The sequence below is a fragment of the Misgurnus anguillicaudatus genome, chromosome 18 (genome assembly GCF_027580225.2).
Source record: "Misgurnus anguillicaudatus chromosome 18, ASM2758022v2, whole genome shotgun sequence".
NCBI lineage: Eukaryota > Metazoa > Chordata > Actinopteri > Cypriniformes > Cobitidae > Misgurnus > Misgurnus anguillicaudatus.
In genome coordinates, this window is record NC_073354.2 from 27,622,767 (window position 1) to 27,638,375 (window position 15,609).

A 15,609-nucleotide genomic window follows, 5' to 3' on the forward strand; every position below is an offset into this window, starting at 1 on the left:
CAGAATTTGCGCCGCTAAATACGCCGTCGGGATTACAAACGCCGTAAAAAACGCGCGAAAATCGCCAACAACGCCGTTGTTTACGGCGTTTTATAATCCGATCAATGACGCCGTTTTGTGACGCCGTTTGTCTTGCCATATGACGCCGTAAATAACGGCGTTATCTCCTCCGAAAGACGGCGTTAAAAGCGGCGTTTGCTAGTGGTATAATGAGCCCCTCCCATCAATTTCCACAGCCAGTAGGTTTGAACCGTTCTCACCCAATCAATGATGAACTGAGTCAGGCAAGAGCAATTAATTACTGATCATTCATGATGAAATAAGTGTTTAAAGATTACATGCATGCGCAGCAAATCATAAATGGGCAGTAAATTATAGTTTTTCTCTAACGTTGTTACTAAGATTAAATATATGACTACAGTAGTTTAAGGAAAATACTGCATCTCTGTATCATGTTAAAATAGCAGCGGTAATAACACACTAACCCCATTGTACGTTAGGTGTCCCAATTATTAAGTAAATACCTCGACAATAAGTAAGGGGTTGAAATATTTCACAGCTTTGAGTAAACATGAAATCCCACCTGGTGTAACAGAGGCCAGATCAACTGTATAAGTCGAATTGTCATGAACTGTCTCAGTTAGCCTGGTGGTTAGAGCGTTCGGTTCAAAAGCCGAAGCTGCTGCGGTTCAAATCCAGTTGGAGCGGATTTACATTCTTATAATTTTGTTTTGTTTATCAACATCGCTTATTTTTTAATGTCTGTTAATAAAAAGGAACGCATAGAATAACAGATTTTTAATGTTCATGCAATTTAGCACATTTCGTATATAGTCTATAAGTGATATTTCAAAAATATTTTATGCAAAAGTGAAAAAGTGACAACAGTGCAAAGTGTATAAAAAACAGACTAGAGAGCAGACGTTTCAATCCATGCTTTCTTAAGTGCTCGTCATGAAGTTTGCAGACAATTCCTTCTGGACTTAACTAACTTTTTGTTCTATCCGAGTCATTTTTGTTCATTTTGAGCGCCTTGTACTTGAAAAGTAATTTAGGCAAATTCACTAGGCAAAGCATATTTGATGTGTTTATGTTATATTTATGCATATTTAAAACCACCGAAATTACGGGAATTGGACGAACGGCCAGCGGGTGTGCATGTTTCTAATAATTTGATCGACTGCTGTTCCGTTTAGGCTATATCCGCCATATGCTGGTTCAAGACAATTGTAAGATTTTTGGAATTAAATGCTTTTGTTGGTATTGCTTTTTATGCATCTCAAACGCCATAGTAAGCCATGTGGAGAGCGAGAGAGAGAGAAAGAAAAACGGAGAGAGCGCAAGAGAGCTGTGTTACATGTATAATAATATAATGAGACAAAACAAATATTGGTAGGCTATATATTAATATATAAAGAACCTATTTGAACTAGCCTATATATCAACATGTATTTATTCATTTGCTGGATTGTATCAGCACTAATCAGCATTCAGCACTAAGCGAAAATTGATGGAAATATAAACATGCGGTCCAGCAAAACTAAATATATTCAGTTTACGTGTAGGCCTATATGTATGCTAATATTTTGACTATTATGTGCACTAGTAACCCCTTGTCTCAAATTAGTGTAATTAATAACTAATTTAAGTATTAGAAAATGAGATCTGGGCTATAGTATCAGAAGCTCTACCCCAGCTAACAAATTTAGGTTCTAAAAACGTTTTCCAAACGTTCTATTTTGGTTGTGGGAACGTTGTTTTGGAACGTTATTTAAACGTTAAAATGTCCAGTTTTCTTGTCGTGATTATAACGTTATTTAAAGGTTCTAAAAACGTTCCATATAACGTTTTCCTAACTATATTTTCACCCATTATACAACGTTCTTAGAACATTTATTTATAACGTTCTTAAAACGTTAAAATGTCCAGTTTTCTTGTCGTGATTAGAACGTTATTTAAAGGTTCTAAAAACGTTCCATATAACGTTTTCCTAACTTTATTTTCACCCATTATACAACGTTCTTAAAACATTTATTTACAACGTTCTTAAAACATTAAAATGTCCAGTTTTCTTGTCGTGATTATAACGTTATTTAAAGGTTCTAAAAACGTTCCATATAACGTTTTCCTAACTTTATTTTCACCCATTATACAACGTTCTTAAAACATTTATTTATAACGTTCTTAAAACGTTAAAATGTCCAGTTTTCTTGTCGTGATTATAACGTTATTTAAAGGTTCTAAAAACGTTCCATATAACGTTTTCCTAACTTTATTTTCACCCATTATAGAACGTTCTTAAAACATTTATTTATAACGTTCTTAAAACGTTAAAATGTCCAGTTTTCTTGTCGTGATTATAACGTTATTTAAAGGTTCTAAAAACGTTCCATATAACGTTTTCCTAACTTTATTTTCACCCATTATAGAACGTTCTTACAACATTTCTTTGTAATGTTCTTAAAACGTTAAAATGTCCAGTTTTCTTGTCGTGATTAGAACGTTATTTAAAGGTTCTAAAAACGTTTCATATAACGTTTTCCTAACTTTATTCTCATCCATAATACAACGTTCTTAGAACATTATTTTTAACATTCTTAAAACGTTAAATTGACCAGTTTTCTTGTCGTGATTAGAACGTTATTTAAAGGTTATAAAAACGTTTCATATAACGTTTTCCTAACTTTTTTCTCATCCATAATACATCGTTCTTAGAACATTTATTTTAAACATTCTTAAAACGTCAAAATGTCCAGTTTTCTTGTCATGATTAGAATGTTATTTAAAGGTTACAAAAACATTTTTCACAACATTCACCTAACTTTCACATACTATATAACATTCTTTTAATGGTTATTTTTAAATTATATCAACAATATAGTTATCATTTTAAACATTTGTGTTCAAAGGTTATAAAAAGTTTCTTACAATATTTTCAAAACTTTATTTTCACAAATATAATATTCTTTAAACATTAATTTTTATAATCCAAAACAATACAATATCCAGCTTTCTTACTTTCCATTATTTACGGGTTACAAAACATTTTTGAGCATTTCACCAACTTTATGTCTTAGTACAATATCCTTTTAAAAATGTTTAACAAACATCAATTTAATTCAATTCAATTATATTTATACAGTGCTTTTCACAATAGTTCATCTTACCAAATCATCTGTACATGTAATAGAATATAAGACGACACAGAAAAGCAAAGAACCTCAAAGTTTTAAATACAGTTAAGGATGGAGTATTTGAGGTTACATGGAGTTATTTCTTATATAAATAATATAATAAGAATTACTCCATTCCAAGCTAAATTATGAACATACAGTAATAGAACAGTGAGAGAACAGTGTATGTAATATACTCCAACTCCAAACTATATACCAGTATTAACATAATTTTCTAAAGACGTTATAAGGTTAATATCAGCAGTTTCCTAGTAAGCAAGCCACACAGAAACATTGGTCAAGGGGGAAACTTCTTCAGGGAGACAGAAAAAAAACCCAGTGAGAAAACCAGGCTTAGCCAGGAGGTCCAGTTCCCATCTTACATGTTATAGCTGTAGTGTGGTGCAGTTTGTAACCGAGGAAAGAGACCCTGTTATTAATTTCGGCTACAACATATGTTACGGTAATGTAGTATAGAATTTAGTATATACTATGCTAAATATATGAATAGTATATATATATGAATATATATATATTCAGGCGTCACAGTTCGGTACAATGGAGGTAAAAGCAAAATAAAAATGTGAGGTATGCAGAGGAGCATCTATAAACCCACAACACGCCGAACCTTGAGGTGGATGGGCTACAGCAGCAGAAGACCACACCGGGTGTCACTCCTGACAGCAAAGAATAGGAAAACGAGGCTACAATTAGCACAAGCTCACCAAAATTGGACAAAAGAAGATTGGAAAAACGTTTCCTGGTCTGATGAGTCTCGATTTCTGCCGCGACATTCTGATGGTAGGGTCAGAATTTGGCGTCAACAACATGAGAATGTGGATCCATCCTGCCTTGTATCAATGTTCAAGCTGCTGGTGCTGGTGTAATGGTGTGGGGGATATTCTCTTGGCACGCTTTGGGCCCATTAGTACCAATTGAGCATCGTGTCAATGCCACAGCCTACCTGAGCATTGATTCTGACCATGTACATCCCTTTATGACCACAGTGTACCCATCTTCGGATGTCTACTTCCGGCAGAATAAATAATCTCAGACTGGTTTCTTGAACATGACAGTGAGTTCACTGTACTTAAATGGCCTCCAGAGTCACCAGATCTCAACCCAATAGAGCACCTTTGGGATGTGGTGGAACTGGAGATTCGCTTCATGGATGTGTAGCCAACGTATCTACAGCAACTGCATGATGGTATCATGTGAATATGGACCAAAACCTCTGAGGAATTTTTCCAGTACCTCGTTGAATCTATGCCACGAAGGATTAAGGCAGTTCTGAAGGCAAAAGGGGGTCCAACCCGGTACTAGTAAGCTGTACCTAATAAAGTGGCCGGTGAGTATATGTGAGCAGTCATCAATTTAGCAGCATGAGGATGGGCATCAGGCGGATGAATGGTGGGATGAGCATCCCTCCAAATTGGAATTGGACCTGTCCGTCTCAGATTTCCTCGGTGAACGAGGATGAGACAGGGAAACAGAAACAAGGTGCAATTAGTAAAGAGGCCCATCACATGTAGTGTTAAAGGCATTCATACAGTATAATAGATGCGGCATAAGTATGTATAGGAGATGAATTAGGTAAATGCTTGGTTAAAGAGATAAGTCTTAGGCGGGGCAATAGTTTACTCTTTTATTTGTTCATTTTTTACTCATTTATTAAAAGTCACTTGATTTGTGGACAAAAAAGAAGCTGATTTAGAAGGCAACACTGTCATGACCACAACCTTCTTAAAACTGTGCTAATTATCGGAGCGCGCCATTAAAGGGACACTTCACCCATTTGCATTAAGCTTTGTATAGTCAGAATATGACTTACCCTTGTTCCTCGATGTGGAACATACTTTAAGGTTTCTGCAATGAAGGCATCACAGCTGGAACATCAGATTGAGACGGTCTACACTGGATGTGAACATTATAAATACAGACATGAATAATAGCTTTAAGCTTCAGTAGACAATGATTAAAATGTGTAAATAATTGCAACCAGGTTAGACTTTGTGAAATGCAGAATAGATCATTTAATAACACAATATAGCTTGAGTAAAAGTGTGATTATAGCTTTTTATAGAAAATGTTTATTCTGTTTCTCGAATCTGACTGGCTGAGAGTCTTTCCCAACCGCCAGAGATATTCCACCAGTACCATCCCGTGAACTGCTTTACCATTTCTATCATTTGCCACTGGTCATTTTAAAATTAGTAATGGAGGCTTGAAGCCGTACAATTACATATTTGCGATTGGATAATGCAGCCACCAGTGCAGACTGTCTAGGACAAAGTTTCCCAACCCTGGTCCTCGGGCACGCCCTCCCAGAAAGTTTTAGATGTCTCCTTATTTAAAACACCTGATTCGACTTTCTTTCTTTTCTTTCTTTCTTTTTTAACGGCATACCAGCTTCAAAGGCTATATTCATGGCGAGAATACAGTATAATTAAATCAAAGGCAGATTAAAATAGACGTTTCAAATTTATTTCCTCTAAAAATCTTAAAACCATGCTTGGGCTCACTTGATTAAAAACCTTTTCAAAACTATCAACAGAGTAAAAACGATTTCTCACAGGGGTAAATGTAATACAGTCTAAAAGGATATGTTTAATGGACAATGGATTTTGACAAGATGAACATTTTGGATGGTTTTACCTGATTCGACTCATCAGCCTCCTTCTAAAATGGTAAACATGTGCCCCTAACAAGCTGATGAGTTAAATCAGGTGTGTTAAATAAGGAGACATCTAAAACTTTCTGGGAGGGGGTGCCCGAGGACCAGGGTTGGGAAACACTGGTCTAGGACTAGCCTTAAGTCTTGTCTGTGAAAACAGGGTTTGTGTGTAAATTCATGTCAGACACCTAAAACAAGTGCGAAAGTACTAGGATAAACAAGTGCATACAGAATAGTATGTAATTTTTTTGTGTCACGCTCTTCCCTCTTTCTTGTCACATGCAATAAAAACTCATCCGTATCAGGAATCCATAGCAGAAGCAAGTAGTTTGGCACTAATGAGTCAAACTAATGTTTAATATTGCTCTAGTAGTTGTGTGATTTGGCTTTATATCAGCGTGCTGATATAGTTTGTAAAAACAATCTGGTATAGAATGATATAAAATGATGCGCTGTCATTTGTACAACTGTAACAATAGAAGAGAATGGGGTTGGCGTTTACTAATGATGATATGTTTGTTATCGTTTACTTTAGTACTTATGCTTGCTTTTTAATTGTCTTTGACATGTATAAATACACAGTTTCACAGACAGGGCTTATCCAGAATATTCCCAGACCAAATAAGTCCCAGACTAAAATGCATGTTTGAGCTGCCTTAAAGGTGTAGCGGAGGATTTTCTCAAATGTTTGAAAAGAACCGACATCTTCACTTTTTAAAAAAATGCAATTGCGAAACACTCCTGATTGACAACTAGGAGGACCAATAGTCTTGATGATCCACCCGGAAAAAGAAAATCCTCCGCAATACCTTTAATTTAAAAACATCTTGCACTGATATATTTTAACATGTTTTGTCTTAAGATTCACCCCAATACTGGTTTTTGTAAGGTATGTTTGTAAAAAACTACTAATATCCTAATTAGAGCTGGGCATAGATTAATCCAGATCAATCACATGCAAAATAAAAGTTATTTTTTGCATAATATATGAGTTTGTGCTGTGTGTAATAATTATGTTTAAATAAATACACACACATTCATGTATGTATTTAAGAAACATTTACATGTGTATATATATTTATTTATATTTTTATATATTCTATATTATATATAAATAAAAAAATTATATATAAATAAAACATTTCTTAAATGTACATATATGTATGTGTATGTGTTTACATATACATAATATTTACACACAGCACAAACTCATATATTTTGCAAAAAATTACTTTTATTTTGTATGAGATTAATCTAGATTAATCTATGCCCAGCTCTAATCCTAATATAACTAAGGCCTAATATAATATCCTAATATAACTGGATTAATCTAAACCCTGTCCAGGAAACTGCCCCAAAGTGTTTAAATAGTGTTTCTGCAGGTGAATGTTGTGCCAGATTTTTCCTGTCACAAATATTTGATTGACTGCTCAAATCATTAGATTAGCCTTTCCTACTAATTCTAAAAGCCGATCAGAAACAGAAATAATGGTTGCATAAGTAAGAAATAATTGATGACGGGCAGCTGGATTATTCAAAATAATGCTTTACAGAAACATAAAAAAAATTGTTTGTTAAATGAACTTGTATAGGAGTTATTCGATCTACGTCATCAATGTTCGCGGCGGCCATACTGTCAGTCTGTCAATTGACAAGCGAGGCAGCGTGAGTATTATGCATGGTATTATCGATGTAATTTTTTTTAAACCGCGCGTGTAATACACGACTGTTCTAACAACAGCAAAAAGAACCCCGGAATTAGTTTTTAAGCGATACCGACTGTCAGAAAACATGAAAGGAAGGAGACAGAGGAGTTGAACCAGCGAAGGAGAGACTCCCAACAGCAAAGTCTGTCCCCATTATTTTACCACAGGTAATGTTAGGGATATATGCTCACAGCAAAGTCTGTCCCCATAATTTGATCACATATGGTTAGCTGTAAGCAGTGGCTGAAACTGCTCTTTCAAATAAGCTGCCATACATTGAGACAGTTATTAAATTAGGATTAATAACTTTATGAACATAATTATAGGTCTGGCATTGATACTAGGTAGGGAATTAAGGGCCGTTCACATTATAACGATAACTATAAAAAATATAGTTTTGAAAATCGTTTTATATTAAAGAGATTAGCGGAGCTCCCACCAAAACTATAACGATGCAGATACAATGAATTGAACTTCAACTGCACGAGCACTTAAAATGACAGTGAAGCTCATTGAGGTCTATAACATAAGATTACCTGCAGTTGCTGTGAAAATTGACGTAATGTTTTTTAATCTATTACATTAACTAACTGTTATGCCAAAAGGTAAGAGATTACACAAACTATTATATTCACTGTTAAGAGTTACTAGAAACGCAGTGTGTAGAGGACATACAAGCAATATTAAAGGCAAGTAATTTGCGCAAGTTACGTGAGCGAATTAGCATAAACTAATTGTTTGGTGATGTGGACGATAATATAGTTATCGTTATAATGTGAACGGCCCTTCAGTGCTTGTATGATGTATGCGGATACTGTATGAACGATATAGTTATAAATATCCAGATAAATTACGCCTGGCAATAAGGACGGATCTTTACTTAAGGCTATTGGGTCTATTTGATATGGTTCCACACCAATCAAGCTTATCTTCTCTTAATACTGACGAGATGATGCCATTTAGGCTACTGCTCCCCTCAACTCAAATCTACGTGCGGCTAGGGGCAGGACAGATGTCATGTCAACAAGATGGCCGCGGTTAGCTACTTCCAGTGTTTGCGAATAAGCCCTATACAGGGAGTGCAGAATTATTAGGCAAGTTGTATTTTTGAGGATTACTTTTGTTATTGTACAACTACAGTGCTCTTGGTCAATTCAAAATGTTAACAAACCCTCAAACCGGAACATTTAAAGGAGCATTTCACCCATAGAAACATTAATCTTCATTGAAAGTGTCTCATATTTGTAGTCGAAATGTAACATACATTTCGAATTTGGTGCCAATTTGACTGAGAAAAGGGCTGTTTGTAGTCTCACCTGCTCAACAAAGATATTGGACTTCCTTCTTTCAATGATGCAAAATGATGATTTTTACATCATTGAAAGAAGGAAGTGCAACACTGAAATATATATTTCTCCTGTTTCAGCAGCAACTGAGGAAATTATGCACGACCATTCAAAAACATGACTAGGGTTCTAACTATACAAAGATTAATGCAAATGAGTGAAGTGTCCCTTTAAGTAGTAAAAGTGAAATTTTGGCTTTCTTAAGAGAATATTTCTATGTACATCATTATTAGGCAACTATTAGTGTGCAGAATTATTAGGCAACTAAATGAGAAACAAAGATTTTACCATATCACTTGTTTTTTTTCACCTGTTAAACTGAGAATAATAAACAAACTCTACATTTACAAAAAAATTTAATAAAACAATAAAAAATATATAAACTCAGTGTCCAATATAGCCACCCTTCTTTTCGATAACAGTCACAAGGCTTCCATTCACGGAGTCAGTCAGTTTCTTGATCTGGTCTGAACCAACATTTTGTGCAGCCACAACCACAGCCTCCCAGACACTGTTCAGAGAGGTGTACTGTTTACCTTCACTGTAAATGTCCTGCTTAAGAAGGGATCAAAAGTTCTCAATCGGGTTTAAGTCAGGTGAAGAAGGGGCCATGTAATTAGTTTTTCACCTTTAAGGCCTTTACTGGCCGGCCATGCAGTGGAGTACTTTGATGCATGTGATGAAGCGTTGTCTTGCATAAAAAAGTCTTCTTGAAAGATGCAGATTTTTTCCTGTACCACTGCTTGAAGAAAGTTTCTTCTAAAAATTGGCAGTAGGTCTGAGAGTTGTTTTTTATTTCCATTTTCAACCCAAAAAGGTCCAACAAGCTCATCTTTAATAATACTGGTCTGTGCCTGCCTGCCTGTAATGTAGAAGACACTTTCTTCAAGCAGTGGCACAGGAAAAAGTCTGCATCCCTCAAGAAGACAACGCTCCATCACATACACCAAAGCACTCCACCGCATGGCTGGCCAGTAAAGGCTTTAAAGATGAAAAACTAATGCCATGGCCCCCTTCTTCACCTGACTTAAACCCTATTGAGATCTTTTGATCCCTTCTTAAGCAGGCCATTTACAGTGAAGGTAAACAGTACACCTCTCTGAACAGTGTCTGGGAGGCTGTGGTTGTGGCTGCACAAAATGTTGGTTCAGACCAGATCAAGAAACTGACTGAATCCGTGAATGGAAGGCTTGTGACTGTTATCGAAAAGAAGGGTGCCTATATTGGTCACTGAGTTTATATATTTATTTTTTATTGTTTTATTATTATATTTTTTGTAAATGTAGAGTTTGTTTATTATTCTCACTTTAACAGGTGAAAAAAAACAAGTGAGACGGTAAAATCTTTGTTTTTCATTTAGTTGCAGGGCTCCAAACAAAAAAAAATCAATTAAGGAGCCATTGGCTCCTATAGACGGTTTCATCGGACGCACGTGATACACGTCTGGATCCTAACCTTACTTCCGGTTTCGCTTTTTTTTAAGGTCTGACTAGTTGCTAAACGGATCTCTTGAACAAATGCCTCGTTGCAAAATAACAAATGTTTTGGTTTCCTAGGTAATCTATGTGTTGTTTTTTTGCTTGTTAGCCTATATAAGTAAACTACGTTTAAAGGACTTTGTTGTTATTTATTCTTAGCGGAGTTTACCGGAAGTTGCGTGCAGCCGCTTGTTTATGTTGTTACTGCTGAAACGGTCTATAGGGGAAAAAACAGGCGCCAAATAATTTTTTTAAGAGCCACATAACAATGCACTTACTTTTAGCAGGCATGAAAATGGTCAGGGGTGAAAAGGGTGCTCGAGGGGCGACGTGGCCTCTGATGGGGCCGGGAGGTGGGGGACTCTCCCAGAATAAATATTATGGCCTCATAAGGGGTAACTTAACTTGTTTATTCTTAAGGCATGTGATTGGCCAAGGACAAAAAATGAGGAAGGAACCCAACATCCCCCCACACCCCTGCACACGCAGAAACAAAATGCACACCATAACAAATGCAAAAAATACATTATGACCATTATTTCAATTATTTAATTCTGACGGACAATTTAGGTTGTAAATTTAAAATGCAAACATTTGACTAGTAGGTTATCCAAAACCATGTTTAATTAAATGGGTTAATACATGTGGAAAGCTGTAACAAGTAGCATTCCCTTACCATTTGACATCTGCAATAATTTTATTTTGCCATAATCTGACCATCAGTCACAAGGCCATACAATTTTAAGTTGGCCTTGGAATAGGGTGGACCTGAATGCCTACAGTACGTGTATTTTAAAATTACTTAATTTTACAATATAGTACTGGTTAAATGAATTGCATTATGGTTTTTGAGTCATGAGTTGAATAATTTTCAGATAAGCAAAAAAGTGATGTTGGAAAATTAAATAAGAACAAATCAAGAAATTACAAACATATAAAATAGAAAAGAACAAATTTACAAATAAAGTAACATCTAACAGTATTGATTAGGTAGAGAAACAGTATTAAATTAATATAGCACTGTTTTCATTCTATAAATTAAATATAATTGATCTTTTTAAAGCTATAAAAGCGATTTTCCTTTTGTCTTCTGTAGTCTGATTTACATAACGACTCAAACATAAGCTTTTCTTATAAGATGAACTGTCCCTTTAAGAACGGAGAAGCACTGATCTTTACACTAGCTGCGTTTACATGGACATTTGTAATCCGTTTAAATGATCAATCTGAATAAAAATGCTCCATGTAAACACCTCAATCGGACTAAAAAGTGGCAATCTGATTAAAAATCTAATCCGCTTGTTAGGGGTGGTTTATACCTTTTGTAATCCGCTCAAAAGGACATGTATACACTTGATCGGATGGATAACTGAAACTGGGACGCTCTGCGCATGTGCCATCTTTTCTTTTTTTAATGACGTTGGTAAACCCACTGAAAGGCGCATTTCCGCCACCTGCAGAACGGGAGTGTTGAGCATATTCACACGTGCAATGACGTAGAATTGCCGTAATGACATGTGACGCAAATATTTGAGTTTGTTTTGTTGAAGGAAGTCACAAGAAGTGATTTGTCTTGTTAATCTTGTTCCTATTATCCTTCCAATTCCCCATAAAGTGATACAAGACAGCGTTGTCCGGTCAGTCCATGGTTTATTCTCTGATCCACAAACGCGTGTGTTTGGACTCGCTCTCGTGAACGGTCTCTGCAGCACTGCGTGAAGTAAAATACGCTTTTTGGGCACACGTGAATGGGTGTTTTTGCTGCTGCTTTATAATCAGCTGAGGCACAAAGCAATCTTGAAACAGCGTGAAACTATATTTGTGCAATGTGCGCATGTCAAATGATCAAATCTGATGTAAATCTTGTGTCATATAAACACGCACATCAATCCGATCACATTATTAAGTGTTCATGTTAACGCTATGATAGGATTTATTAATCGGAAGGATTTTAATCCGATGGAGGCAAAATGTGTCCATGTAAACGTAGCTACTGACACATCTGATCAACTGCTCACTTATAAATGTCTGTTTTTATGAGTATACTTGCAGAGACTGTGGCATTACAAGATCATTTGTGCGTATATCTCCTGTCAAGCCCAAAGAAATCATGTGTTTGCGTGATTTTTAAAACGCGCATTGGGCTTGATTGTGTGCACGTATGCGCACAAAAAAACGCTCCGTTTAGCATCTTTGTCGTTCAAATAGTCTAAAATCCAGGACGTTTTAAAATGTCTTTCGGCACGGTGTTCATTGACTGATGCGGAAAGATGAATCCCTGTGTCTCTGGCGTTCTCTCCCGTGCTCGTTTTGGCACAGCTGCTGGAGCCTGCTTTTTGTTAGCAGTAGCAGAGCGACGCAATCTTATTCATTTCAATGGAAACCTGGCGACTTCCGGCGACACGAGTGAAAGTGACCGTTGGCAACCGTATGGGCGTGTCCAGCGACATGAGAAAGTTAAGAAAACTTTTACTTTATGCAAATGTCGAGCGACTTTCGGGAGCGACTACCAATGAGAACGCAGCAGTGGAGTTCACGTCATCCTTCTCTCGTCAGTTATTGGCGTGGATGGTACTCATTTGTTTATGACAAGCAGATTTAGAAACGCCTCATTGAAAGAGACAAGCGACACACAGCGATAACGTCGCTGGCTGTCTGAACGAGGGGTGACGTTCACACAACGCATCTCATTTCATGAAGTTAAAAAAACAAATGAAGCGATAGGCTACTGGTTATAAAACACGCACATATAATGCAAATTTTACAATCAAAGGGAGTAAATTTGTATTGTCGCCAATGGCGACCTTGACAGAAATTTCACTCGCAAATAAATATATTTGGTCGCAAATGCGACCATTTTAGTCGCAGTTTGGAGCCCTGAGTTGCCTAATAATTCTGCACACTAATAGTTGCCTAATAATGGTGTACATAGAAATATTCTCTTAAGAAAGGCAAAATTTCACTTTTACTACTTAAATGTTCAGGTTTGAGGGTTTGTTAACATTTTGAATTGACCAAGAGCACTGTAGTTGTACAATAACAAAAGTAATCCTCAAAAATACATCTTGGCTAATAATTCTGCACTCCCTGTAGAAGCAATATCAGTTGAGTTACAGAAACTTTTGAAACACTTACGAATAATCACAGTGCCAAAGGTATTTCTTTCCCTTTCGATCCATTGTATGTGGCAACTTGCAAAACCTTCCTTACAGCATCACCTGGACCATTGCTACCAAGCGGATCTGAAACAAAATAAATTATAATTTAGCACTTTGCAGGCTGCATTATTCCCATCTTAATCCCACATCACTTATAGCAGACCTCTAAAATGGTACACAATGTGTTCAATCTTGGACTTATGAAAAATTATGCAGACAACAGGTAAATACATCTTTAACAGATTTAACTAGTTATTTTACATTTTTTTAAGAATTATTCTCAACATACCGAGCCAGACTGAATTTCATGAAACCTTCAAAGATGTTACTGGGGGAGAAAAGTAATATTACAAATATATTCAAGAGCCACATGCCATGCTGTATTTTATACTAACAATATCTATTATATAAGCAGTAACTTGCCTTATACTGCTGCTGCTGCAGTATTGTGTTTAGCCTACTGTGCATTGTTAACTTACATGTATAAGTTACTGCTTATACAGTATGGTTTACAGATATACTGCAAACATTGTTTACTATTCACAAACATACAGAAACAGCAATACTGTTTCTGTTATAAGTACTGCACAGTAGTACTGTACTAACTTCCACAAAGAATAAATAAAAGTAACATTATCAAAGTCCCTGTAGTGTAGATTATTTTCGAAGACAAGCAAAATAACGTTATAACATGCAAGTAAAATTGACTTGCAAGTCCTAATCATTGCAAAAGCGTGTCAACTAAGTTACCACATTTACAAATAACGTCCACACAGCGGTTATTCATGCTTGTCGTCTGCCCTCGTCTTTGGGAAAACAAAATATTTTTATTTCAGACCAGGTATTGAGTCAGTTAACTTCACAGTTAGCCACTAGCCAGACCCATAAACAAACACAATCCGACACGTATGATGGAGAAAAGAGTGACTGATCAATCGATGCTAAAACATTTAACGTTACTCACTTTATGCCATATTAGCTCATACTTTTCAAAGAAAATAAAGAAAGATGAATATACTCTTCACACTTACCTAACGCCGTTTGGATCTCACCGCGTGGAATGTATCTGGAACGTTTCTTCATGCGCATGCGCGGTTCGTCTTGCGCGCCAATTTGTTTTTAAAAATATACATCACAATATAAAATATTAGATTATATAAATATATCAAAATAAATATATCCAGTGCTGAAAACGGACAGTAGTGATACATATAAGCGTTATTAGACGTTTATATTACTCTACTAATTTATAACCTATTTAAGAAAGCATCTGGGAACATTAAATATTTTAAATTTCAGATTATATAGATAGATTACATAAACAAGATGCTGCACATTTTCGTTATTTTTTAGATACTACTTTAATATTTGTAATTTTTTATTTCATTTACTTTGTTCCTGTAAGTGTTTATAATTTCTTTTTATAATTAAGTCAAGATTCAAAACAGTGATCCACTTTTCCCAAAAATTAAAAAAAAATGTAATTTAAGGATGTCCCCGTTTTTGGTGTGTTCTCCATAACCCACATAAAAGATGAAAACATTTAAAAAGGTTTTGACCCTGTTTTAAAAATTTCTAGACAATAACAAATAAGATTTCAAGGATATTTTAATCATTAGGACATGTCCGTACTTGTCATTTGAAAAAGCTGGTCACCTTAATTTAAGGGCAACCTATCCATCACATAAATTTCATTAAAATTCTTATGCACTTATTGGTTTTCTCCTCTGTGGCTTGATTCTTTCTAGCATCATCTGACCATGTAATGTATATGAATGATTGGAGCATCTTCCATTCCAACTTACTTTCTTGTTTTTTTCTGTACCATTTCAATCACACAATGTCTCTCTGATTGTCAAAGCTTTTGTACATGTCATGTACACAGTTCCCTAAAAAAACCCTTCCTGGTTCATAGTGTACAGGACAACAGGACTTAGTTTGCACAACTGTAGGCAATAACCTGCATGGGTTATACAAACACAGGGGGCTCAACTTGGTGAAATAATCTTCCAAATGTAAAGCCATGCCACATTTTTTGTCTTGTTGTCATTTTCAACACATTGATATTAAAGTG

At 35.8% G+C, this 15,609-nt stretch overlaps 1 long non-coding RNA gene across 1 annotated transcript; it reads right to left on the minus strand.

The window, feature by feature from the left end:
* Positions 1-2,932: 2,932 nt before the first annotated feature.
* LOC129436363 (uncharacterized) lies at positions 2,933-14,896 on the minus strand. The gene is made up of 4 exons (XR_012358702.1): positions 14,567-14,896; positions 13,825-13,863; positions 13,513-13,619; positions 2,933-5,087 (listed from the first exon to the last, which is right to left on the minus strand). It is a non-coding gene; the product is annotated as an uncharacterized lncRNA (long non-coding RNA).
* Positions 14,897-15,609: the final 713 nt, after the last annotated feature.